This window comes from Neofelis nebulosa, chromosome 15 (assembly GCF_028018385.1).
Source record: "Neofelis nebulosa isolate mNeoNeb1 chromosome 15, mNeoNeb1.pri, whole genome shotgun sequence".
Lineage (NCBI taxonomy): Eukaryota > Metazoa > Chordata > Mammalia > Carnivora > Felidae > Neofelis > Neofelis nebulosa.
The window spans coordinates 24,567,576-24,593,098 of NC_080796.1; the positions used below are offsets into that span (position 1 = coordinate 24,567,576).

The 25,523-nt window shown below is 40.5% G+C and overlaps 1 pseudogene; it reads right to left on the minus strand.

Moving 5' to 3' along the window:
- The window catches only part of LOC131495538 (small ribosomal subunit protein eS4, X isoform-like), a 61,805-nt pseudogene extending 38,526 nt beyond the window's left edge, over positions 1-23,279 (minus strand).
- Positions 23,280-25,523: the final 2,244 nt, after the last annotated feature.

Sequence of the window (25,523 nt, forward strand, 5' to 3'; positions counted from 1 at the left end):
GCCTCTTGACGTGCAGGTCACATATGTAGATGACGAAGAAGAAAGCAAGGACCATCTCAACCACTGACAGGGAGGAGCGCCCCACGTGCTGTGCCAGGGCACTGAAGCAGATGAGGATCGCTGGGCGCAATATAACATCAGCAAAAAGGAAAGTTCCTCCTGGGGCACATAAGAAGTTGGCGCAGAGGGGCTCTTGGAGTTTACCTCAGTATTTGTGGGAGAGTTCGACAATGCCAGGCGTCTGCTGGCTTGCTCAAGGTTCAAGGGCATAGTGCCCACTGTCTGCCCAGGACATCTCTCTGTTTCTGCCTGTCTCTTCCTCTGTGTCTCCATCTGTATCTCTGTGTCTCTATCTCTGTCCATCCACTCATCCATCTCTGGGTCTCTATCTATGTCTATGTCCCTCTCTCTATCTCCATCTATGTGTATCTGTTGAATGTTAAGACCATACTGCACAACATTATTCATCTATGTGTGACATATTTGGGGCCATCGTTTACACACACATAACAAACTACCATATTAGGATGTAAAATGCTTAAAACATCTTCCCAATCACCAAATAACTGATGTGGTTGTTAACAAGCAATTGCTTTGAATGTAGTAACATAAAGTTTACGTGCTATACCATAAGCTTTATGTTCACAACAAGCAGCAGTAAACATAGCCATACATAAATTTGTTATAAAATGCAGACAGCGTTTTAAAATAAAGAGCAAGACAGTTTTTGGTAATGAACTGTTACTTTACAAATAGAGTGAAGATTTGAGTCTTGAAAAAGGTTGAGAAGGAGAAATAGAATTGAGGTGAACATAAGGGAAGGGAAACAAAAATAATATAAAAACAGGGAGGGGGACAAAACACAAGAGACTCATAAATATGGCAAACAAACTGAGGGTTACGGGAGGGGTGGTGGGAGGGGGGGATGGGCTAAATGGGTAAAGGGCACTAAGGAATCTACTCCTGAAATCATTGTTGCACTGTATGCTAACTAATTTGGATGTAAATTTTAAAAAATAAAAAATAAAAAAAAAAGGAGAATTGAAACAGTCATTATTTGTCACTGATAACCAAAGGCAATGATGTGAATATGCTTCATAAAAAAGAGACAATTGCAGGCAAATTAGAGTGATGCAGTAAAGTCAGTCTGTTCTTGGAAGCATTATTTTTTCTCCTCCTTCTAATTTTTTTTTTTAACATTTATTTATTTTTGAGACAGAGAGAGACAGAGCATGAACAGGGGAGGGGCAGAGAGAGAGGGAGACACAGAATCGGAAGTAGGCTCCAGGCTCTGAGCCATCAGCCCGGAGCCCAATGCGGGGTTCGAACTCATAGACCACGAGATCGTGACCTGAGCTGAAGTCAGACGCTCAACCAACTGAGCCACCCAGGCGCCCCTTTCTCCTCCTTCTAGATAAGGACATAGGATCATATGTGCTTCCAAAGTAATCCCAGCTCATCTCACTGAAAATTGTTTTAATGAATAACTTCCCTAATCTGTAATGTTGTGGATCAGATGGGTGAGTCGACAGATTCAAGACTGTAGGATATCAAAATAACAGGCAGTGGCACATCAGTCCAAAAGCCACAACTCTTTTCTTACAGTGTAACAAAAGCATTTTGTTGTGCTGTCTAGGACTTCCAATACAGTGTTGAATAGAAGTGATGAGCAGATATTGTTGTCTTATTCTTTAAAAAAATATTTTTTAAATTTATTTTTGAGAGGGGTGCCTGGGTGGCTCAGTCAATTGAGCGTCTGACTCTGATTCAGGTCATGATATCAGGGTTCGTGGGTTCGAGCCCCGTGTCGGGCTCTGTGCTGACAGCTCAGAGCCTGGAGCCTGCTTTGGATTCTGTGTCTCCCTCTCTCTTCCTTGTTCGTGTTCTCTCTCTCTCTCTCTCTCTCTCTCTCTCTCTCTCTCTCTCTTTTCAAATAAGTAAACATTAAAAAAAACAACAACAACGCTGTGAGCTGTCAGCAGAGAGCCTGACGTGGGGCTTGAACCCTCCAACCATGAGATCATGACCTAAGCCGAAGTCGGACATTCAACCAACTGAGCCACCCAGGAGCCCCCCAAAATAAATTTATTTTTGAGAGAGAGAGAAAGAGAGAGAGAGCACGCACTTGCACATGCAAGTGGGGGGAGGCTCAGAGGATCTGAAGTGGGCTCTGTGCAGACCACAGAGAGCCTAATGTGGGGCTCAGACTCACGAACTGTGTGTATGTTAGCCAAACTCATAAACCAAATTGGGACTCTTGTGCCAGAAGACTTTTGTGCCTGTTTCTTTCCTTTGCTGTAATGGTGCTAGGATATTGTGAGTTTGGGGTTGTCAGTGGCCATTTTTCCCAATCGCAGGGAAGAAGACTGGTTAGAAGGGAAGACCAGTTTGTGGAGGGAAGCAGAATGAAAAGGTAAAGAGGAGAGAAGCTTAATTACATCATTTGGACTTTCAGGTCAAATCATGCCTAAAACTAGTTCTGCTTCTAGGCTTTTGGTACATAAGCCAATTTATTCTTCAAAAAAATTGTTAAGTTTAGGTTAATTTGGGTTGGGTGTCTAACTTTTGTAGTAAGAAGAAATTTGATTAATCTTTCTCAAGAATCTGTACTCTTGGGCTTTCAACCTTAGTCTGTGGAGTCACGAGCTGTGGATTGGTGTTAAGGGACTTCTTTTTCTCTTTGCTCATTAGGTAGGAGGTGAAGAAAAGAGGTGTAGGTGTGCAGATGATCAATAAATATTTTTTGAAGTAAAATGCATCGAAAGAGTGACTCTGATCTTATGTCAGAGGTACAGTAGGGAAATGTGAACTTGACATCCTAAATGACACTCTGAGTGTATTTTATCTTTAAAAAATCATGGTATATAGCGACTAGATTTACTAGAAGCATTTAGTCTTGGCCTCAGGAATGTTATATATTTCTAGATAGCATTTGTGGGCTGTCCTGGCATCTCCAGTTATGGATCAGATTCTGATGTAAAAGAGCACAAGTTCCAAAATACTGACTTAGCCATGATTTTGTTTTTGTTTTTTAAGATGTTTTATTTATTTTTGAGAGAGAGAGAGCATGAGAGGGAGAGGGAAAAAGAGGGAGGGGGACAGAGGATCTGAAGCGGGCTCTGTGCTGACAGCAAGGAGCCTGACGTGGGGGCCAAACTTACGAACCCATGAGATCATGACCCGAGCCGAAGTTGGAAGCTCAACTGACTGAGCCACCCAGGTGCCCCTAGATGTTTTTGTTTTTGTTTTAAGGTCATTGGAAAGTCTGGGAAGTATTTTACTTTTCTAACATAAAAATTGTTTCTTACAATATAATGAAATGTGACATAATAAGACGTGTCAAAGATAGGCTTTGTTCTGAGAATAAATGAGCTGAACACTTGTCTCTTGTGGTGAGTAAAGGAGTCAATAGCATCATATCTGAATTTCCAGGCACTGAATAATTTTTAAAAATAAATCTACAAAGGCATGTTATTTAATGAACCTTCAAAAACTTCTGCTTGAAATCTCTTTATAACTTAAGGGTTACAGAAATTCAGCAAATGTATATTTAGAAATAGAGTGAGTTTTACAAAATCAGGGAGATTGTTATAGTTATTTATTTAAATTATCTGAAAAGGTGTTTTTTTTATTTTATATTATGTTGTAAATACATTTGGTGTGTCATTTTTAGGAAAATAAATTTATGTGAATCTGCTTGGGACCCTTGTGTCACGCAAAGGAGTCCATGTGTAACACGGCTCCATGACACGGATCCCGAACAGATTGCAGTATTGTTCATTCTCACACATCAATAAAGAGTCTGTTTCCAGATGTAATGGGACTTACTGGTTTGGAAACTATTTACAACTGAATATTAAAGAATATTACTTTTATTAAAAATCTCTTGGAGGTCCCATGACATTTGCTGATTGAATTTGAAAAGTCAAGTAAAATGAGAGGTTCCCCCAGGCACTATATACATGGGTTTTAGAGTTAGACTGACCTGCATCTGGTTTCTTTCGCTGAGCGTAATGTTTTCAAGGCTCATGCATGTTATGGCATGCTCTAATAATCCATTCTGTTTGATTGCCTGAATAATATTCCATTGTATGGATTTACCACATTTTATTTCTTCATCAGTTGATAGACATTTGGGTTGTTCCTTTTCTTAGCTATTATGAGTAAGGCTGCTGTGAACATTGGTGTACAGATTTTCTGCATACACATCTGGTTTTTTTTTAAATTTTCTTTTAATGTTTATTTATTTTTGAGACAGAGAGAGACAGAGCATGAATGGGGGAGGGGCAGAGAGAGAAGGAGACACAGAATCGGAAGCAGGCTCTAGGCTCTGAGCCATCAGCCCAGAGCCTGATGTGGGGCTCGAACTCACGAACCGTGAGATCGTGACCTGAGCTGAAGTCGGACGCCCAACCGACTGAGCCACCCAGGCGCCCCATACACATCTGTTTTAATTTCTCTTGTGTATATACCTAGAAGTGAAATTGCTGGTATAGCACTATTTCATATGGTAATATATATGTATTTTTTAAATGTGTATCTTTTGAGAGAGAGAGCGAGAGAGCGCGCGTGTGCACAAGAGCAGGGAGGGGCAGAGAGAGAGGGAGGGGGTCCCAAGCAGGCTCTGCACTGTCAGTGCGGAACCTGTTGCGGGGCTCAAACCCATGAGCCGTGAGACCATGACCTGAGCCGAAGTCGGACGCTACCCAGGCACCCTTCATATGGTAGTATTTTGAAGAAATGCTGACCTGTTTTCCAAAGCAGCTGTACCATTTAGCATTCCTAAATGGTACCAGCAATATATGAAGGCTCCAATTTCTCTACATCTTCACCAGCACTTGTTATTGTCCATTTATTTGGTGATTGCCACCCTAGTAGGCCCGAAGTGGTATCTCAGCGTGGTTTTGATCTGTATTTCTCCAATAACTAATGGTGTTGAACATATTTTCATGGACTTATTGGCCATTTATATGTCTTTGTTGGGGAAATACCTATTCAAATCTTTTGCCTATTTTTTTCCTCTGCCTATTTTTAAGTGGGCTTTTTTATTATTAAGTTGTAAGTGTAGTAACCATTTAACTACTTAAGTAGCAACTTTTTCTTTTTTTTTTCAACGTTTATTTTATTTTTTTGGGACAGAGAGAGACAGAGCATGAACGGGGGAGGGACAGAGAGAGAGGGAGACACAGAATTGGAAACAGGCTCCAGGCTCTGAGCCATCAGCCCAGAGCCTGACGCGGGGCTCGAACTCACGGACCGTGAGATCGTGACCTGGCTGAAGTCGGACGCTTAACCGACTGCGCCACCCAGGCGCCCCCAGTAGCAACTTTTTCTAAAACAATACACTTTAAATCTAGTAGGGTATTTGTAAATTGTCATTTTGATGCTTTCAGGTTGTTCATAAAAGGTATAGGCATTACATTTTTATTAACATGAAGGTACAATAATTAACTAGTAATAGTGTATTATTATAAATGTGTTTGTTCCTAAATCTTTTATTAAATATTAAAGAAAAAAGTTTATTTTGTGAGAAAGAGTGAGCTGGGGACAAGCAGAGAGAGGGAGAGAGAGAATCCCAAGCAGACTCTGTGCTCGATCTTATGAATCATGAAATCATGACCTGAGCCAGAATTAAGAGTCAGACGCTTAACTGACTGAACTACCCAGGCGTCCCTCTTTATTAAATCTTAACTGTTAATGTTCTCAATTTAACCAACTTTGGACCACGTAGAATCAAATTGGCTAGATTTTTTTCTGGGCTTGTATAGGATCACTCGGATAGCAAAGTCAGTCAAAGCCCCCAAATATTAAATGCTTATATTTTCTGCTTTATTGTTAATTAATGAAACAACCTCCTTAAGGTGCATAGTTTCTGACTCCCAGGAAAAAAGGATATGACCTTCACCTTCCCTGAGAGTCAGAGATCACTAGAGTAGGATATTAATTTACTCCAAATACCCGAAGTTGTTCATGAACTATTTCTCATGGCAATGCTACCTGTTTAAGCCTGTATTCTCTAGAGGCGGTCGATCCATACAGAGATGATTTTTTCTCCTGAACTAGGGTAATGACAGTGGAGAATAAGGGACATGGACAGATTTGAGAGACATATAGGAAGTAGCTGTGACAAGATTTGGTGACTGATCAGAGAAGGGAAGGGGGAAATTGAGAGTGGAGTTAAGGGTGATGCAGGTTTATGAAATGTGTGACTGGATGGGTCACGGTGCTTTCATTAGCAGAAGGAAGAGGAGAATATAGGCTGGGTGTGAAGGAAGTGCCAAGTTCCTGCTTGGACATGATCCATTTGAAGTGTCTCTGGGAAATGTATATGGTGGGTGATATTGAGTAGACTGTTGTATACCTGGATCTGGACCTTGGGAGACAATTGTATGCCATTGTGGGAGTCTGACCATGGGAGAGAGTGATAGTGCCAAGAAAGAATGGAGTGAGGGGAAAAGAGTGCCTAGTTCAGAACTCTGAGGAAAGGAGAAAAGAGAGCCTAGTTCAGAACTCTGAGAAACATCAATATTTGGAAGACAAAAAAGGAAGAGTTTGAGAAGGAACAGCCAAAAATGTAGAAAGAAAGCAAAATTCGTGGAAAAAAAAAAAAAAGGAATCATCATCCACACCAAATGATTCAGAGTGTTCCAGTCACATAAGATCTGGAATGTGTCTGTTGGATTTTTGGAGGTTTTGGTGCTTTTAATGAGAGTAGTTTCAGGTGTAGGCTCACACAGCCAGTTAGTTGAAGACCTGAGATTTGAGCCAGGTCTGTCTAACTTTAAAAGCCACATATATATTTAGTGCCTGAGAGGGGCCATCTCATTTTACTTGACTTTCAAATCCAATCAGCAAATGTCATCAGACCTCCAAGAAATTTCTAATGAAAGTAATACTCTTTAATATTAAGGCTCAAATAGTTTCCAAGTCAGTAAACGTCCTTATGTCTGGAAACAATCTTTATTGACGTGCAAGGATGAGTAATGCTGCTGTTTATTTCAGGATCCATGTCATGGAGCCATCCTAATGCTGGGTCTATTACACATGAACTTCTTCTTGTTATTTCAGTCACAAGGATCCAAAGCAGATTTGCATAACAGTCTATTGCATCAGGGAAAGGGTGCAGAGTGATGGGGGCGTGTACTGCCAGAGGAGAGGATATTTGGGCAGAGACAGGAGTGCAGTGGGGAGCAAAGCCATGGGCACATTCAGGGTAAGGCATTTCTGGCAGACGGAGTGCGAGTGTAAAGACTCTAAAGTGGAAAAGGGTTTATCAAGTGGAAGGCCAAGCAGGAAAGCTCAGAGATTTAAGGCTTAATCCTGCAGTGGAAGCCAAAAAAAGTCTCAAAGGATGCAGTTTCTAGCCTTTTTATCTTTTTTCAGTATTAAAAAAATCTTTTGAAAAAGAAATCTTATGTAGAAAAGATTCAAGTACATACTGCAGTTTTTTCCTTTGAAACATTTGGGAGTAAGTTTTTGTTTTAAGTTATTTTTAAAATTTACATCCAAGTTAGTTAGCATATGGTGCAACAGTGATTTCAGGAGTAGATTCCTTAATGCCCCTTACCCATTTAGCCCATCCCCTGTCCCACAACCCCTCCAGCAAACCTCTGTTTGTTCTCCATGTTTAAGAGTCTCTTGTGTTTTGTCCCCCTCCCTGTTTTTGTATTATTTTTGTTTCCCTTCCCTCATGTTCATCTGTTGTGTATCTTAAAGTCCTCATATGAGTGGAGTCATATGATAGTTGTCTTTCTCTAATTTTGCTTAACATAATACCCTCTAGTTCCATGTAGCTGCAAATGGCAAGATTTCATTCTTTTTGATTGCTGAGTAATACTCCATTGTATATACATACCACATCTTCTTTATCCGTTCATCCATCGATGGACATTTGGGCTCGTTCCATACTTTGGCTATTGTTGATAGTGCTGCTATACACATTGGGGTGCATGTGCCCCTTCAAAACAGCATACCTGTATCCCTTGGATAAATACCTAGTAGTGCAATTGCTGGGTTGTAGGGTACTTCTATTTTTAAACTTTTTGAGGAACCTCTGCACCCTTTTCCAGAGTGGCTGCACAAGTTTGCATTCCCACCAGCAGTGCAAAAGAGACCCTCTTTCTTCACATCCTTGCCAACATCTGTTGTTGCCTGAGTTGTTAATGTTAGCCATTCTGACAGGTGTGAGGTGGTATCTCATTGTGGTTTTGATGTGTATTTCCCTGATGATGAGTGATATGGAGCATTTTTTCATGTGTCTGTTGGCCATCTGGATGTCTTCTTTGGAGAAGTGTCTATTCACGTCTTTTGCCCATTTCTTCACTGGATTATTTGTTGTTTTGGGTATTGAGTTCTTTGATAAGTTCTTTATAGATTTTGGATACTAACCCTTGATCTGATATGCTGTTTGCAACTATCTTCTCCCATTCTGTCGGTTGCCTTTTAGTTTTGCTGATTGTTTCCTTCACTGTGCAACAGCTTTTTATTTTGATGAGGTCCCAGTAGTTCATTTTGCTTTTGTTTCCCTTGTGTTCGGAGACATGTTGCATAAGAAGTTGCTGTGGCTGGTCCCCAATTTTTTAATGTGTATTTTCCTCAAATAAAAATTGGTCTCAGGTGGCGCCTGGGTGGCTCAGTCGCCAACTTCAGGCATCCAACTTCAGCTCGGGTCATGATCTTGTGGTTTGTGAGTTTGAGCCCCACGTCGGACTCTGTGCTGACAGCTCAGATCCTGGAGCCTGCTTCAGATTCTGTGTCTCCCTCTGCCCTTCCCCTGCTCATGCTCTGATTCTCTCTGTCTTTCAGTAATAAATAAACATTAAAAAAAAGTTGGTCTCAGGAAAAACATTTTGAGAAAACTATGAGATTTTCTCAAGAGTTTCATCACAGAGTTCATTAACTATATTTAAGAACAGGGGAACTTGGGTGGCTCAGTTGGTTAAGCATCCTACTCTTAAATTTGGCTCATGTCATGATCTCACGGTTCGTGGGTTCGAGCCCCACGTCAGGCTCTCTGCTGGTAGCGTGGAGCCTACTTGGGATTCTCTCTCTCTCCCTCTTTCTATCCCCCTCCTCCACGCATGTGCACTCTTCCTTCTCAAAATAAATATTAAAAAAAGTATATCTAAGAACAATGTTTATTGAACTCATAATAGACTATATGAATAAAATGTTCAATAAATGTATTAATACTTACCAAAAATGGGTAGTACAACATATGTTATACTGTTTTATGGGTACTTAATATTATTGTTAGTTGAATGGATGAATGAATGAACAAATGAACAAATGAGTACTTTTATTTCCTCAGGTTTTATAACCTAACATTTTTAGCTTGGGCAGTTTTATCTGAATGCGATATCCCAGGTGTCTTAATTGTAGTATCACATAATTCAGCACTAGTATTACTTTTTAATTACTTTTATAAAGAAACAAATGTCAGAATGATGGTGTATTGTCTTAGTGGATTTTAATAATAAAATACTTACTGTTTTGTATTTGTATTCGTTTGTGTAATCACTGGCATAACAAGGTAGGAAATGTGTGAACACTGTGTTGCTGAAGGTTCAGGTGTATGGATTTGTTAAAAATAAGAAGGCTTGGGGCACCTGGGTGGCTCAGTTGGTTAAGCATGTGACTTTGATTCAGGTCATTATCTCACAGTTTGTGAGTTCGAGCCCCACATCAGGCTCTCTGCTGTCCGCACAGAGCCTGCTTCAGATCCTCTGTCCCCCTTTCTTTCTACCCCTCCCCTACTTTTTCTCTCTCTCAAAATAAAAAAAAGTTTTCAAAAATAAGAGGGCTTACATGTAATTTTCACTAGCAACTCATGTGCTATTAACAAAGGTGTTATTTGAAGATATGATTACATGTTCTGCTTACTTCAAGTGTCTTGATATTGCTTCTAGATGATTAACTATGGTTTTCACATTTACTTTCCATTTGCAGGTTTAATTTAGTTTTTAATTTTGTATTTTCTTTTATAAAAATAAATCAACATTAATGAAACAAGATTTTTAGTTAAGGCTCCATGATTGTCCAAATGATTTACTAAGAATTGAATAGATTAGAAATGGTGTATTTCATGTGATCATCTCAGTGACTGTAATATCAAGCCTATATCTCATAAGGCAAGCAATTCCTTTCATGAATAACCTTGGAGGATCACATGGGCACTTGGGCATTATTATTTTCATTGTGAACTATAATGATGCTGTGACATTTCCTGTTGCTGAAATAGTTGAACTTGTTTAATAATATCCATAAGTTTGAATTTCTCTTAGGCCCAAAGCATTAGTTTTTAAGTCATAATCCCCTAGAACTGGCTCCTTGAAGTAATTTCGGTAATTTTGGTTGTTTCTATCAAGTCAATGCTAATATATGGTAGGATTCACCAATCCAGGCATGTGCAGGTGCGTCAACTGGGCACACGTGGCTCAGGTGGAGTGCCTGTCTTATAAAACTGTGTATCATCACCACATATGTTAATGCCATAAGAAGAAAGAAGAAATGATGATGTTGGTCAAACAAACAAAGGAAACAACTAGTAATGGAGGTCTAATCTGATCTTCACTGCTTACAGCTCCTCACATTGTCTGAAAGAGTTTTGTGCTGTCCATTAATCTGAAGAGATGAGTAACTTGGAAGGAGTGATGATGCTTCTTCACCCTCCCTCCTGCCCCCCCCCAACCCCACCCCCCGCCGATGCCTTCATGATTGTTGTGACATTAGTTCAGTGATGCCTCATTGCCATAATTGATATTCATTCATTTCCTTCCTTGCATACCTGTTTGTAGCTGATATGCCAAGAAGGGTATATCTTACTCTCCCTTAAATATTATTGAGGAAAAGCCACACTACAGTATTTACCTTATTTCTTAGAATTTGATTTGTTCACAACAGATGCACAGTATTTTCTGTATTTAAAAAAAAATTTTTTTTTTAATGTTTATTTATTTTTGAGACAGAGAGAGACAGAGCATGAATGGGGGAGGGTCAGAGAGAGAGGGAGACACAGAATCGGAAGCAGGCTCCAGGCTCTGAGCTGTCAGCACAGAGCCTGACGTGGGGCTCGAACCTACAGACTGTGAGACCATGACCTGAGCCGAAGTCAGACGCTCAACCGACTGAGCCACCCAGGCGCCCCAGTATTTTTTTTTTATTTATGTTGATTTATTTTTGAGAAAGTGTGTGAGTGGAGGAGGGTCAGAGAGAGAAAGACAGAGAATCCGAGGCAGGCTTCACGCTGTCAGCATAGAGCCTGACATGGGGCTCAAACTCATGAACCATGAGCTTATGACCTGAGGGAAAGTCAGATGCTCAATCAACTGAGCTACCCAGGCACCTCAATATTTTCTGTATGGTTTTTAATGGCTTCCTATTTTAGCAGTTGTTGAATGTCTTCCTTTAGTGATGATGCAGGTATTGTACCCATTTTGGTAACACCCACCTATACTGATCAGGTTGGTCTGTTGTCTCTTTGTAGTTGTTTGTGGCAACACAGCTCCTTGGATGGGCATCATTTTCCTTCTTCTTGTGCAGTGCTTCTTGAATGTTTTGTAACTTCAAGATATCTTTCAGTAGAGTTTATAAACATGTTGTGTACCCCTTAGGCAGGTAGTATAGTGGTTAATAGTATGGATTCCAGAGCCATAAATCCCTAGCTTTGAATCCTAGCTCCATTGCCTACCCACTTACTATATGTATGATTTGGGGCAAGTTGCCTGTTCTCTTTGTGTCTGTTTCTTCATTTGCATGGTGTTAAAACCAGTAACAGCCTACTGCTAACTACCTGCTGTGAGGTTTCTATTACTAATATGTTAAAGGACTTCGGACAGCTCCTGGCACATAGTAAGTACTAAATAAATACTAAGTAATAAGTTCTAAATATTATTAGTAAAGAAGTATAAATGTTATTTGTGTTGCATTCACTGGTACTGAGTAAAATACTTTCCAGCTCTGTGCACCTGCATTTGGGATTGAAACTGCGTGATGAACCTTTACCTTCTCTTCCTCTTGTTTCGGATTTATGCCCCGGTTTGTGTAGGGTGTTGTAGACCATTTTTGAAGACAGCCTTGTGAACAAGCCATACTCCCATCTGACTCTCACGAGCATCAGTGGAATGGATTAGTGTCAGCAAACATGCATCTATCTATTTTGACCATGGGGGGCGCATAATTGACATTTGTTCATTTCCTTCCTTGCATACCTGTTTGTGGCTGACTACAGCTATTTTCTGTTGTTAGCAAGCCAACCTGGAAGTAATGCTTGTTGCAGTTAGTAACAGTTGTCTGTGTAACCTTCCCATACATGTCAGGTTTCTGATTCTAAGGGCTTAAAGAACGGTGAATATTTTAAAATTCAAAGAGTTTGCATGCAACAACAATTTATTTATCATCACAAAACATTTAAACTTTGTAAGTAACTGGACAGTATTCACAAAATGCACTAGGTCTGTTTCTGAACACAATAGTTCCTAATCTGGAGACATAACTTTAAAAAAAAATTCTTTTCAATGTTTATTTATTTTTGAAGGAGAGAGAGACAGAGCGTGAGTGGGTGAGGGGCAGAGAGAGACAGAGACACAGAATCCAAAGCAGGCTCCAGGCTCTGAACTGTCAGCACAGAGCCTGACATGTAGCTTGAACTCACAAGCCATGAGGTCATGACCTGAGCTGAAGTTGGCTGCTTAACCGACTGAGCCACCCAGGTGCCCCCACAACAACTTCTGCTATGCTTTGCGTCAGGGAATCCTTTTGCCCAGTATTTATTTCAGAAATTTTAAGATTAGTCCAAATTAGTTTAGTCTTAAGAATTTTATGATACCCTTTGGGGTATCACACCTAGGTATGAAAAAATGAACCTTGGAAATCACCAATTTGTACCCCACCATTCACACTGGTAGAAAAACAAAACCAAATAAACAGCAGCTGTGCTATCGTCCACAGATTTCATTCACCTCTAGATCCAGCAAGAGATACTGAAGAGCAGGTTGAAATAATAAGAAGGACATTTTTCTGTGGTATAAGGCCACGAAGGAGCATAGAGGTAGTACAGAGAAAAAAAAGCATGGGATTAAACATTGATAATTTTTATGGTCAGAGGACTCACTATCATTACGTGCCATGAGAATTCTTGTTTAGAGTATAGTTGAAGAACGTATTACTGAATGGGCTGTTAGAGATTGAGTGCCCTCAGGGGGAGGGATGAGAAAGGGGAATTTGGTCGTTGAAAAATGAGTAGGACTAGAATGACTCACCTGGTACTAAGGCCCATCAGTTCAAGGGATGAACAAAAGCATTTCTCCTTCTGCCTTCCTAAATCTCAGCTAACCCGTTCAGGCCAGATTCCTCCACGAGGGCAGCAAAGAGGTCAGCCTGACATAAACCTAAGGACAGGAGGCCCATTCAGATTTATGTAGGCTTGGGAAGGTTCTGTCTTATCTTCTTTCCTTTTCTTTTTCTAAACTCCTATCAGAAGGCCATAGGGAGTCCTGACTGTGTCCCAGAAACCAGGCAGAGGACAACTCAATAGCTCAATAGGACAGCTCAATATGACAAAATAAATCCAAGTTTATTAACTAATGATCTGAATTTGCACCAGAGTTTTGCCTTTCTGGCTGTTTATGAGTGTATTGAACACCAGTAATTGATATATTTCTCTTGCCATTTCACAGCACTAACCAAATGATAGGTCCACTTGTTAAATTTTTAGCTAAGGTGAAATCACATTAAGAACTTGAATGGTGCCTTAGTCCCATTCATTACGGTAATGAATAAGTATCACTGTGCCAGTGTGTGTGTGTGTGTGTGTGTGCGTGCGCGCGTGTGTGTGCGTGCACACATTTGTGTGTCTGTTTTTTTAAAATTAATTAATTAATTAATTTAAAAATTTACATCCAAGTTAATTAGCATAGCAACAATGATTTCAGGAGTAGATTCCTTAATGCCCCTTACCCATTTAGCCCATCCCCCTCCCACAACCCCCTCTAATTACCCTCTGTTTGTTCTCCATATTTAAGAGTCTCTTATGTTTTGTTCCCCTCCCTGTTTTTATATTATTTTTGCTTCCCTTCCCTTATGTTCATGTTTTGTGTCTTAAATTCCTCATGAGTGAAGTCACATGATATTTGTCTTTCTCTGACAAATTTTGGTTAGCATAATAATGCCCTCTAGTTCCATCCATGTAATTGTAAATGGCAAGATTTCATTCTGATTTTTTAAAAAATTTTGTTGTTTTAATTTACATTTGAAAGAGACAGACCATGAGCAGGGGAGGGGCAGAGAGATGGAGAGAGAATCTGAAGTAGGCTCCAGGCTCCATGCTGTCAGCACAGAGCTTGATGCAGGGCTTGAACTCATGAACCTCGAGACTGTGACCCGAGCTGAAGTCAGATGCTTAACCAACTGAGCCACCCAGGCACCCCAAAATTTCATTCTTTTTGATTGCTGAGTAATACTCCATTGAATATATATATATATATATATACATATATATATATACACCACATCTTCTTTTATTTATTTATTTATTTATTTATTTATTTTTATTTATTTATTTATTTATTTTTTTGGGACAGAGAGAGACAGAGCATGAACGGGGGAGGGGCAGAGAGAGAGGGAGACACAGAATCGGAAACAGGCTCCAGGCTCCGAGCCATCAGCCCAGAGCCTGACGCGGGGCTCGAACTCACGGACCGCGAGATCGTGACCTGGCTGAAGTCGGACGCTTAACCGACTGCGCCACCCAGGCGCCCCACATCTTCTTTATCCGTTCATCCATTGATGGACATTTGGGCTCTTTCCATACTTTGGCTATTGTGGATAGTGCTGCTATACACATTGGAGTGCATGTGCCCTTCGAAACGGCACACCTGTGTCCCTTGGATAAATACCTAGTAGTGCAATTGCTGGTTGTAGGGTACTTCTATTTTTAAACTTTTTGAGGAAACTCCATACTGTTTTCCAGAGTGGCTGCATCAGTTTGCATTCCCGCCAGCAGTGGAAAAGAGATCCTCTTTCTCTGCATCCTTGCCAACATCTGTTGTTGCCTGAGTTGTTAGTGTTAGCCATTCTGACAGGTGTCAGGTGGTATCTCACTGTGGTTTTGATTTGTATTTCCCTGATGATGAGTGATGTGGAGCATTTTTTCATGTGTCTGTTGGCCATCTGGATGTCTTCTTTGGAGAAGTGTCTATTCACGTCTTTTGCCCATTTCTTCACTGGATTATTTGTTTTTTGGGTGTTGAGTTTGATAAGTCCAAAATCTATAGATTTTGGATACTAACCCTTTATCTGATATGTCGTTTGCAAATATCTTCTCCCATTCTGTCGGTTGCCTTTTAGTTATGCTATTGTTTCCTTTGCTGTGCAACAGCTTTTTATCTTGATGAGGTCCCAATAGTTCATTTTTGTTTTTGTTTCCCTTGTGTCCGGAGATGTGTTGAGTAAGAAGTTGCTGCGGCCAAGGTCAAAGAGGTTTTTGCCTGCTTTCCCCTCGAAGATTTTGATGGTTTCCTGTCTTACATTTAGGTCTTTCATCCATTTTGAGTTTATTTTTGTGTGTGGTGTAAGAAAGTGATCCAGGTTCATTTTTCTGCATGTCGCTGTCCAGTTTTCCCAGCACCACTTGCTGAAGAGACTGTCTTTATTCCGTTGGATACTCTTTCCTGCTTTGTCAAAGATCAGTTGGCCATATGTTTGTGGGTCCATTTCTGGGTTCTCTGTTCTGTTCCATTGATCTGAATGTCTTGTTTTTGTGCCAGTACCATACTGTCTTGATGATTACAGCTTTGTAATACAGCTTGAAATCCGGGATTGTGATGCCTTCTGCTTTGGCTTTCTTTTTCAAGATTGCTTTGGATATTCGGGGTCTTTTCTGGTTCCATACATGTTTTAGAATTGTTTGTTCTAGCTCTGTGAAGAATGCTGGTGTTATTTTGATAGGGATTGCATTGAATATGTAGATTGCTTTGGGTAGTATCGACATTTTAACAATATTTGTTCTTCCTATTCAGGAGCATGGAATCTTTTTCCTTTTATTTGTGTCTTCTTCAATTTTTTTCATAAGCTTTCTATAGCTTTCAGTGTATAGATTTTTTACCTCTTTGGTTAGATTTATTCCTAGGTATTTTATGGTTTTTGGTTCAGTTGTAAATGGGATTGATTCCTTGATTTCTCTTTCTGTTGCTTCATTTGGTGTATAGGAATGCAACCGATTTCTGCATTGATTTTATATCTTGCAACTTTGCTAAATTCATGGATCAGTTCTAGCATTTTTTTGTCGAATCTTTTGTGTTTTCCATATATAGTGTCTTGTCATCTGTGAAGAGTGGAAGTTTGACCTCCTCCTGGCCGATTTGGATGCCTTTTATTTCTTTGTGTTGTCTGATGGCTGAAGCTAAGACTTCCCATACATACTATGTTCATTAACAATGGCGAGAGTGGACATCTCTGTCTTGTTCCTGACCTTAGGGGGAAAGCTCTCAGGTTTTCCCCATTGAGGATGATATTAGCATTGGGTCTTTCATATATGACTTTTGTGATCTCGAGGTATGATTCTTCTATCCCTACTTTCTTGGGGGTTTTTGTCAAGAAAGGATGATGTATTTTGTCAAATGCTTTCTCTACATCTATTGAGAGGATCATGTGATTCCTGTCCTTTCTTTTATTGATGTGATGAATCACTTTAATTGTTTTGTGCCTATTGAACCAGCCCTCCATCCCGGTATAAATCCCACTTGGTCGTGTTGAATAATTTTTTAATGTATTGTTGGATCTGGTTGGCTAATATCTTGTTGAGGATTTTTGCATCCATGTTCATCAGGGAAATTGGTCTGTAGTTCTCCTTTTTAGTGGGGTCTCTGTCTGGTTTTGGAATCAAGGTAATGCTGGCTTCATAGAAGGAGTCTGGAAGTTTTCCTTCCATTTCTATTTTTTGGAACAGCTTCAAGAGAATAGGTGTTAACTCTTCCTTAAATGTTTGGTAGAACTTCCCTGGAAAGCCATCTGGCCCTGGACTCTTGTTTTTTGGGAGACAAAAGTTCATTTTTGCTATGTTTCCCTTGCCTCTGGAGATGTGTTGAGTAAGAAGTTGTTGTGGCTGAGGCCAAAGATGTTTTTGCCTGCTTTCTCCTTTAGGATTTTTATGGCTTCCTGTCTTACGTTTAGGTCTTTCATCCATTTTGGGTTTATTTTTGTGTCTGGTGTAAGAAAGTGGTCCAGGTTTTTTTTTTCTGCATGTCACTATCTAGTTTTCCTAGCACCGTTTGTTGAAGAGACTGTCTTTATTCCACTGGATATTCTTTCCTGCTTCATCAAAGATTAGTTGGTGTGTCCGTATTTGAAAAGAAACTATCAAAGGCTGATCCTGTAAGTAGCTTCCACTCTGTGGAGGGGGCTGAAGCATGCATACTGGCAACTCTAACATGTGCCTAGATGCCACAAAATTTCAGCTGGACTGTTAAGATGTATAGAAGGAGAGGACAGGCCTTCTAGATGGAGGAAACTTTATATTCCAAGGCACAGACACAGTGAAGCTTGGATGTTTCTGGGAATGGTTTCATTAATTCATTCCTTTTATGTGTATATATATATATATATATATATATATATATAGAGAGAGAGAGAGAGAGAGAGAGAGAGAGGAGAGAGAGGAGAGAGAGTGGGGAGAGAGAGGGAGAGGAAGAGTAACTCCTTTGTGTCAAACACTGTTCTAGACCCCGGAGATACAGCACCAAACAGGGCAAAATCTTTGCTCTTATGAGGCTTTCATTCTGAGAGGCAAGAGGATAGACAGTAAAAAATCAATTAGATAACTTCAGATAGTGATAAGTATTATCAAGAAAACAAAGCAGCATAATATAAAGCATAAGTGGGATGGAAAACATTAGATAGTGTTGTCAAGAAGGAGTTTAATTAGACTTGAGAATAGAGTCTATGATAGAAAAGTGGAAAGGTCATATTGGGGCGGCCATGCAACATCTTGAATGTCAGGTCTGCTAAGCTCTCTTTGGGCATTTCAAGAAAACACTAAGTACTTTAATTCTCAAAGAAGTGGGAACTGGTGCTTGCTTTCCTGACCAATGGTCTTTTCCAGAACCATGTATAGAGGCACTGTAACCATGTATCCATGCTGGACAACTCAGTGGAAATGGTCATTCTATACTTGGACCCTGTTGTATCTTGAGATATTTAAATCTATTCAGTTTCTAAATGCCCAAAAGGCTAATGTTGATGTGCTTGTCCAGGAGATATTGAAGACCTTTTCGTAGTCACTCATAAAGTACTTTTGAATCACAGGTAACTTTAGTTTATTATTTTTCCTAACATTATCTCTCACTGAAGTCAGTTCACACAGGAATTCACAAGACTCAACCACTTTTCAGTTGTTTTTGTCAAAATGACTAAATACAGTTTTCAAAAAATAAACGTGTCATTTCTTGAATTCTGTACCTAAAAAAAGTCAAATTGGATTTATCTAAAATAGTCTTAGCTATATGATTTTCATTCAGTGAAAATTCAGAATATTTTGGCCCACAAGGAGAATTTTTAAAAATGTTTATTTATTTATTTATTTTGAGAGAGAGGCAGAGAAAGAGGGAGGGAGAAACCCAAGCAAGGCCATGCTTGGTCAGTGCAGAGCCTGATGTGGGGTTTGATCCCGTGAACTGTGAGATCATGAGCTGAGCTGTTAAGTCAAGAGTTGGATGCTTAACTGACTGAACCACTCAGGTACCCCACGAGGAAAATTTTTAAGGAAAGTTTTAAGCATGTGAGCTGTAGTGGACACTGTTATTTTATATATATATATATATATATACCTTAACATTTTTTTAAAGTTTATTTATTTATTTTGAATGAGAGTGATCGTGGGGGGAGGGGCAGAGAGAGGGAGAGGGAGCGACACAGAATCTTAAGCAGGCTCCATGCTGTCAGCACAGAGCCTTCTGCGGGGCTCGAACTCATAAACCGTGAGATCATGACCTGAGCCAAAGTCAGATGCTTAACTGACTGAGCCACCCAGGTGGCCCAAAACTCTGTTATCTTAATCCATGATTTTTTTTTCTTGACACAAAAACTATTCATTGGACAATATCAGCTTTTCTGTAACTCTAAACATCTATACTTCTAGAAGATCTTACAGTTTGGAAGGCTTATAAGATAGCTATCTGGAGTATGTCTTACGCGAAGAAAAGAGTTTTCTCTCTGAGCTGAATGACAGCAAAGAAATAGGCAATACCTAGCTTGTTTGTTGCCAGCGTGGTAGGAGGGACAGTCCTGAGAATGGAGGAGGGGGGCTGGGTTGTGGATGATACTACAGATTAGAAAAAAGAGGAAAACATGAAAACAAAGCAAATGGGGTAGAAGTGGGCTTGTTTCAGTGTTCGGTAAGGATACACCGTCCCATGAAATCAAGCCACAGCAGTATACTTATTAATTTTGCCACTTTTATAGAAACAGCACTTACAAAACTGGACAGCAGAGTATATGAAGGAAAAAAGTTATCATTGCTTTTTATAAAATTATGGAGGATACTCTTTAAAAGCAACAGACAAGGTTGAATTAAGGTTGTAAGTATGGGGCGCCTGGGTGGCTCAGTCAGTTAAGTGTCCGACTTCAGCTCAGGTCACGATCTCATGGTTTGAGAGTTCGAGCCTCACGTCGGTCTCTGTGCTGACAGCTCAGAGTCTGCAGCCTGCTTAGGATTCTGTGTCTCCCTCTCTCTCTGCATCTCCCTGCTTGGGTGTGTTCTCTCTCTCTCACAAAAATAAGTAAACATTAAAAAATTTCTTTTAGGTTCCAAGTATAGATTGAGTATAGCCCCCAAATTATTGTGCTGAGTTATTACCTTTCTTGATTTCATTCAGCTTATGAAGTATTTTTTTCCAAGTTTGTGTGCCTGGTGGGTGGATGATGCGAGATGTAGTACAGCAGAGTTTACAGCGACCGGAGCTCAGGGGCTAGTTGCCAGGTGAGCAGTGAAGAGTCAGACAAAGAGAGAATCATATGTGTAATAGCCGGGGCTGCCATAGCAAAATATTGTTGACTGGATGGCTTAAACAACAGAAGTGTGTTTTCTCACAGTTCTGGAAGCTGGAAGTCCCAAGATCAAGGTTCTAGCTTGTTTGGTTTCTGGTGAGAGCTCTCCTTTTGGCTGCCTTCTTGCTATGCCCTCACATGGCCTTTCCTTAATGTGTGTGCAGGGAGGGCCGAAAGGAGGGAAAGGGGAAAGAGAAAGAGAGTTCACTAGTTCTCTGGTGACTCTTCCTGTAAGGACACTAATCCTGTTGAATCAGGGCCCCACCTTAATGACCTAACTTAACTTTAATTCCTAAGAGGCTCCCATCTCCAAATATAACCACACTAGGGGGTTTGGGCTTCAAGATATGAATTTGGGGGGGTAGTAACGTGTAGTTCATAAAATACAGTGGACGGAATGAAGCTTCTAACTGAAGCAGAGAGTAGAACAGTTTTATGACTGAGTAATAAATTGGCCTCTGAGCTTCCAGGCTAAGAAGGCAAAAAAGGGAAACATAGTAGGCTGTGTGAGTTTAAGTCAGTGGATGATCTCTGTAACATCTGAGGCCTTAGTCCCTCTTATTTTGTGTTTCTGTTTGTTGAAGCAGTTATAGACACTGGGCAGTAATGGCAGGGGTAGAGAGGGATGTAGTTTAAGGGTAGAAAGAGTGTTGAACTTCATCACACTCCAGGTTTTTTTTTCTACATAGAAGGCTGATTTTAATGTTTATTTTTTGAGAGAGAGGGAGAGAGAGAAAATGAGCAGTGAGGAGCACAGAGGGGGAGACATAGAATACGAAGCAGGCTCCAGGCTCCCAGCTGTCAGCACAGAGCATGGCGTGGGGCTCGAACCCATGAACTGTGAGATTATGACCTGAGCCGAAGTTGACGTTTAACCGACTGAGCCACCCAGGTGCCTCAGAAGGCTGATTTTAAACAGTGCTTTTATCCCTCAGAGCCTGGTGGAAGACGTCACAAAGTGCAAGTTCTGGACTGGAGCTGGGTTTATTCCCACTAGAATTAAATATTGGAGTCTCTGAACTCTCAGTGCCTTTGGAGGAATACAAGAAAACAAGTGGAAAGTCACAAATCCTGCAAGCAGATTATTCTAAATTTAAAAATTTTTATTTATCTTTGAGAGAAAGAGAGAGAATGGGAGACAGAGGATCTGAAGTGGGCTCTGTGCTGAGAGTGGAGAGACCGATGTGGGGCTCGAACTCAAGAGCTGTGAGATCATGACCTGAGCTAAAGTCGGACGCTTAACTGACTGAGCCACTCAGATGCCCCTGGATTATTTTAAATATGAGAAGGATTTGTAAACCCTATTACTGGTTCAAGTTAATAACATACTTTTTCTGAAACTGCTAAGAATTTTATGTTAATTCCTTTGTATTCAAGTTAATTTAAAATGATTTTATCCTGAAAATTACCAATATCTATGGGATAACTGGAGGCAGCTCACTGGTCACGAACTAGAGTTGGTATTTTTATTTTAGGTTTTGTGTTGGCCAATATGTGACCTGTGTGCCATGCAGGGGATCACAGGACCATTCGAATGATGCCTGTGTAATTCATTAATACTTAGTTCTGAAATGGTTTCAGAACTAATACTTAGTTCTGAAATGGCATTCTTCAATTCTTTGTTTTTTATTCTAATTGTGCCATATTATCTTTTTTAAAAATGCTTATTTATTTTTGAGAGCGAGAGTATGAGCCAAAGAGGGGCAGAGAGAAGGAGAGGGAGAATTCCCAAGGAAGCTCTGTGCTGTCAGTGCACAAGCTCATGAACTTGTGGGACTCAGGCTCATGAACTGTGAGATCAGGAACTGAGCTGAAATCAAGAGTCGGTTACTTAACTGACTGAACCACCCAGGCACCTCTATCTTATTTTTATTTTTATTTTTATTAAAAAACTTCTTTTTCATGTTTGTTTATTCTGATAGAGAAAGAGAGCACAAGCAGGGGAGAGGCAGAGAGAGAGGGAGAGAGAGAATCCCAAGCAGTCTCTGCACTGCGGGGCTTGATCCCACGAACTGTGAGATCATGATCTGAGCTGAAATCAAGAGTCAGGCATTTAAGCAACTGAGCCACCCAGGTGCCCCACCATATTATCTTTTTAAAAAATTGAAATATGGTTGACCCATAATGTGACATTTGTTTCAAGTATGTAACATAGTGATTCAACAACATCTATGTTATGCTATGCCTATCACAAGGGTAGCCACAATCTGTCACCATTACAGTGCCATTGACTGTGTTCCTTATGCTGTGCCTTTTATCCCAATGACTTACTCATTCCATAACTGAAAGCCTGTGTCTTTCCCTCTATTTCATCCATTTTGCCCACCCCCCCAACCTCTCCCCTTTGCCAAACATCAGTTTGTTCTCCATATTTATGGGTCTGTTTGTGCCATCTTATCTTAAATTAAGTACAAAGACCCTTCAGGTCACATCACTAGAGATCATTTCACCTACTGTTCTGTTTGACTGCCAGTGTCTTGTCTGTCCTTCAGCAATGGTGAAGTGGATCCCTTTTCCTCAGGCAAGAGAAATCCATGTTTTGTTGCCTTTGCCAATAATGAAAATGTTGGAGAGTTGAGAGGCAAAGCTGTTGCCTCTGACGTCTTTCATGGGAACAACGCCGAAAGAACTAGGATGTAGGATGTCTCTCTTCATCGGTGGTCACACCAATTCTTTACATGTTAGCACCTCTGATCTCTATATACAGGTCACCAGTGTCAAACTTGATGCAATCAGTAATCTGTCCAGTCTCCAAATCAATCTGAATGGTTTCATTTACTTTGGTGAGGAATCAGGGGGACAGTTGGTGTGAGCATCATGGGTCACCAGATGAGGGATTTCTTTTGTGCCCAGAAAGACCTTTCTTACTTCACACAACTTGTACTTGGCTTCCTAAGGTGTAATATAATGAACAGCAAAGGACCCTTGGTGTTACAGATGAGATAGGAATTCTCTTCAGTCTTGTCAATGCCCATGACATCTATTAAGCCAGTAAGGTAGGTTGTATCAGTTTGGACTTTGCCATCAACCTTATTGGACTGCTGCATGCAGATCTTCTTTATTTCCTCTCCTGTCAGAGCATACTAAGTGTGTTCCTTGGAGAATGATGAGGAGAAGACATTCTCTCAGCTCATGGGGCCTGGTAGATGGACGAGCAACAAACACACTGGTCAAATTATTAGCATCCACTGCTTTAGAACTGCTGTACACTTGAGATGCTTCTTGGGACCAGGAGCCATGGCTGTGGTAGCCATGAAAAGAGCATTCTTCAGTTCTTAGCTTGTGTAAACTTTCTTTTAGTTCAGCTTGGTTCTTAAATCTATGTTGTTTTTTCAAAATGGTAGAAAGGGAAGAAATAATTCCTGATCATTAAGATCCTTTCAAAATGGAAAATTCAGGGGGCACCTGGGTGGCTCAGCGGTAGCATCTAACTAGAGCTCAGGTCATGATCTCATAGTTCGTGAGTTTGAGCCTCGTGTGAGGCTCTGTGCTGACAGCTTGGAGCCTGGAGCCCACTTTGAATTCTGTATCTCCCTTTCTCCCTGCCCCTCCCCCACTCACATGCTTTCTCTCTCTCAACAATAAATATCAAAAAATTAAAAAAAAAAAACAAAATGGAAAATTCAAGAATTATCAATGTCTAAAGGTATAACTAGAAAAACAAATATACTATAAATGCAAACTTTTATTGCTCCATTCATCCTTTGTCCCTTCATAATGTGATCTTTTTTTTTTAATTTTTAGTGTTTATTTATTTTTGAGATAGAGAGAGAGAGAGAGAGAGAGAGCATAAGAGGCAGAGGGGCAGAGAGAGAGGGAGACACAGAATGAGAAACAGGCTCCAGGCTCCGAGCTGTCAGCACAGAGCCCGACATGGGGCTTGAACTCACAGACTGCGAGATCATGACCTGAGACAAAGTCAGAGGCTTAACTGACTGAGCCACCCAGGTGCCCCATAATGTGATCAATTTTTATGGAGTACCTTCTACATACCAGGATATTAAAAAAATTTTTTTTTAAATTTTTTTTTTTTTTAAATTTTTGAGAGAGAGAGAGAATGTGGGAGGGGCAGAGAGAGACAGAGACACAGAATCTGCAGCAGGCTCCAGGCTCCGAGCTGTCAGCACAGAGCCCGATGCGGGGCTCGAACTCACGAACTGCGAGATCATGACCTGAGCCGAAGCCAGACGCTCAACCTACTGAGCCCCCCAGGCGCCCTACATACCAGGGTATTTGTTACGCTCTGGATAAAACATGGTCCCTTGGAACTTTTCTGTGATTACAGTGCTGTGTGAGTGTGAACAGCTGCCATCCTAGAGACATGCACAAGTACTACTGGAACACTTGTGGACGTCACCTTTTCTAGATGAGAAAATTTGGGTTGGTTTCTAGAGAAGATGGCACATGGGCTGAAAGGTGAATAGGAGCAAGCCATGGAAAGGCAGGGAGTTCAGAGAGGACCTTACATGCATGGGAGCAGCTGGCTCAAAAGCAGAGAGGCACAACTGAGTGATACCTTAGCCAGTGACACGTGGTTCAGAAGAATATAGAGTGAGAGTTGTGTGAGGTGAGAGAAAAGGTTAGGATAGAGTGTTGCATTCCAAGCTAATTTGGCACTTTTTCCTAAAAGCTCTCCAAAATTGTGTGAAGGGTTTTAACCATTGGATTGGGGTGATCAGATCTGCTTTTTTGAATGACAGGGCCAGTAAGACTATGGCAAATGGATTGAGGGTGGGGTGCCCCACTGTGGTCTGGGATCAAGATAGAAATGATTGCCGTAATCCAGTCAAGAAGCGAAGAAGTCCTGTACTAGACTGTTAAATATTTCCCAAAGACATAAAAACAAATCTCTTACACAATCCTGGGCCAGATGCTTTAAACAGTTATTTAGAGAAAAGCAGATAATATCTGCTTGCAGGCAGGGCTAGTTATTTTTTTTCTTTCTTATTTAAAAAATAAAATAACCCATCAATGCAGTTTCAAACCCATATGATATGTTAGAACTCCTGAAGAAAAAACAACAGATAGCAGCCATTAAATCACCCATGCTTACCAATAGTCTACTCCCTTTTCAGGCAACTCTGTGCAGATTAATCAGAACCAAACCCATAAATTTTAATTGTAACATATGTTCTGTCATCTGCCAATGTATTTTCAAGTCTGTGCAGGTATAACCATATGCTACGATGAACAAATGAACTGGAAAGATCAAAGTTATTTGATCTGGTTCCATGATTTAGAATTTCCAAATCAACATGAAGAGAAAATAGCAGGCATCAAACATCCATCTATGCTCGCACCAGGTCATACACTGTAATTCTATCCAAGTACAAGTTTCCATGGTAAACAGGGCAAGACTTGCCAACACTTCACAGGTTTCCAAAAAGCAGCTATGTCCCTCTTGGGAGAACTTTGTAACTGGAAAAGAAAATCTTCACGGATGAAACCTCCAGCAAAATAAAGTCACAGACTATATTTCTGCA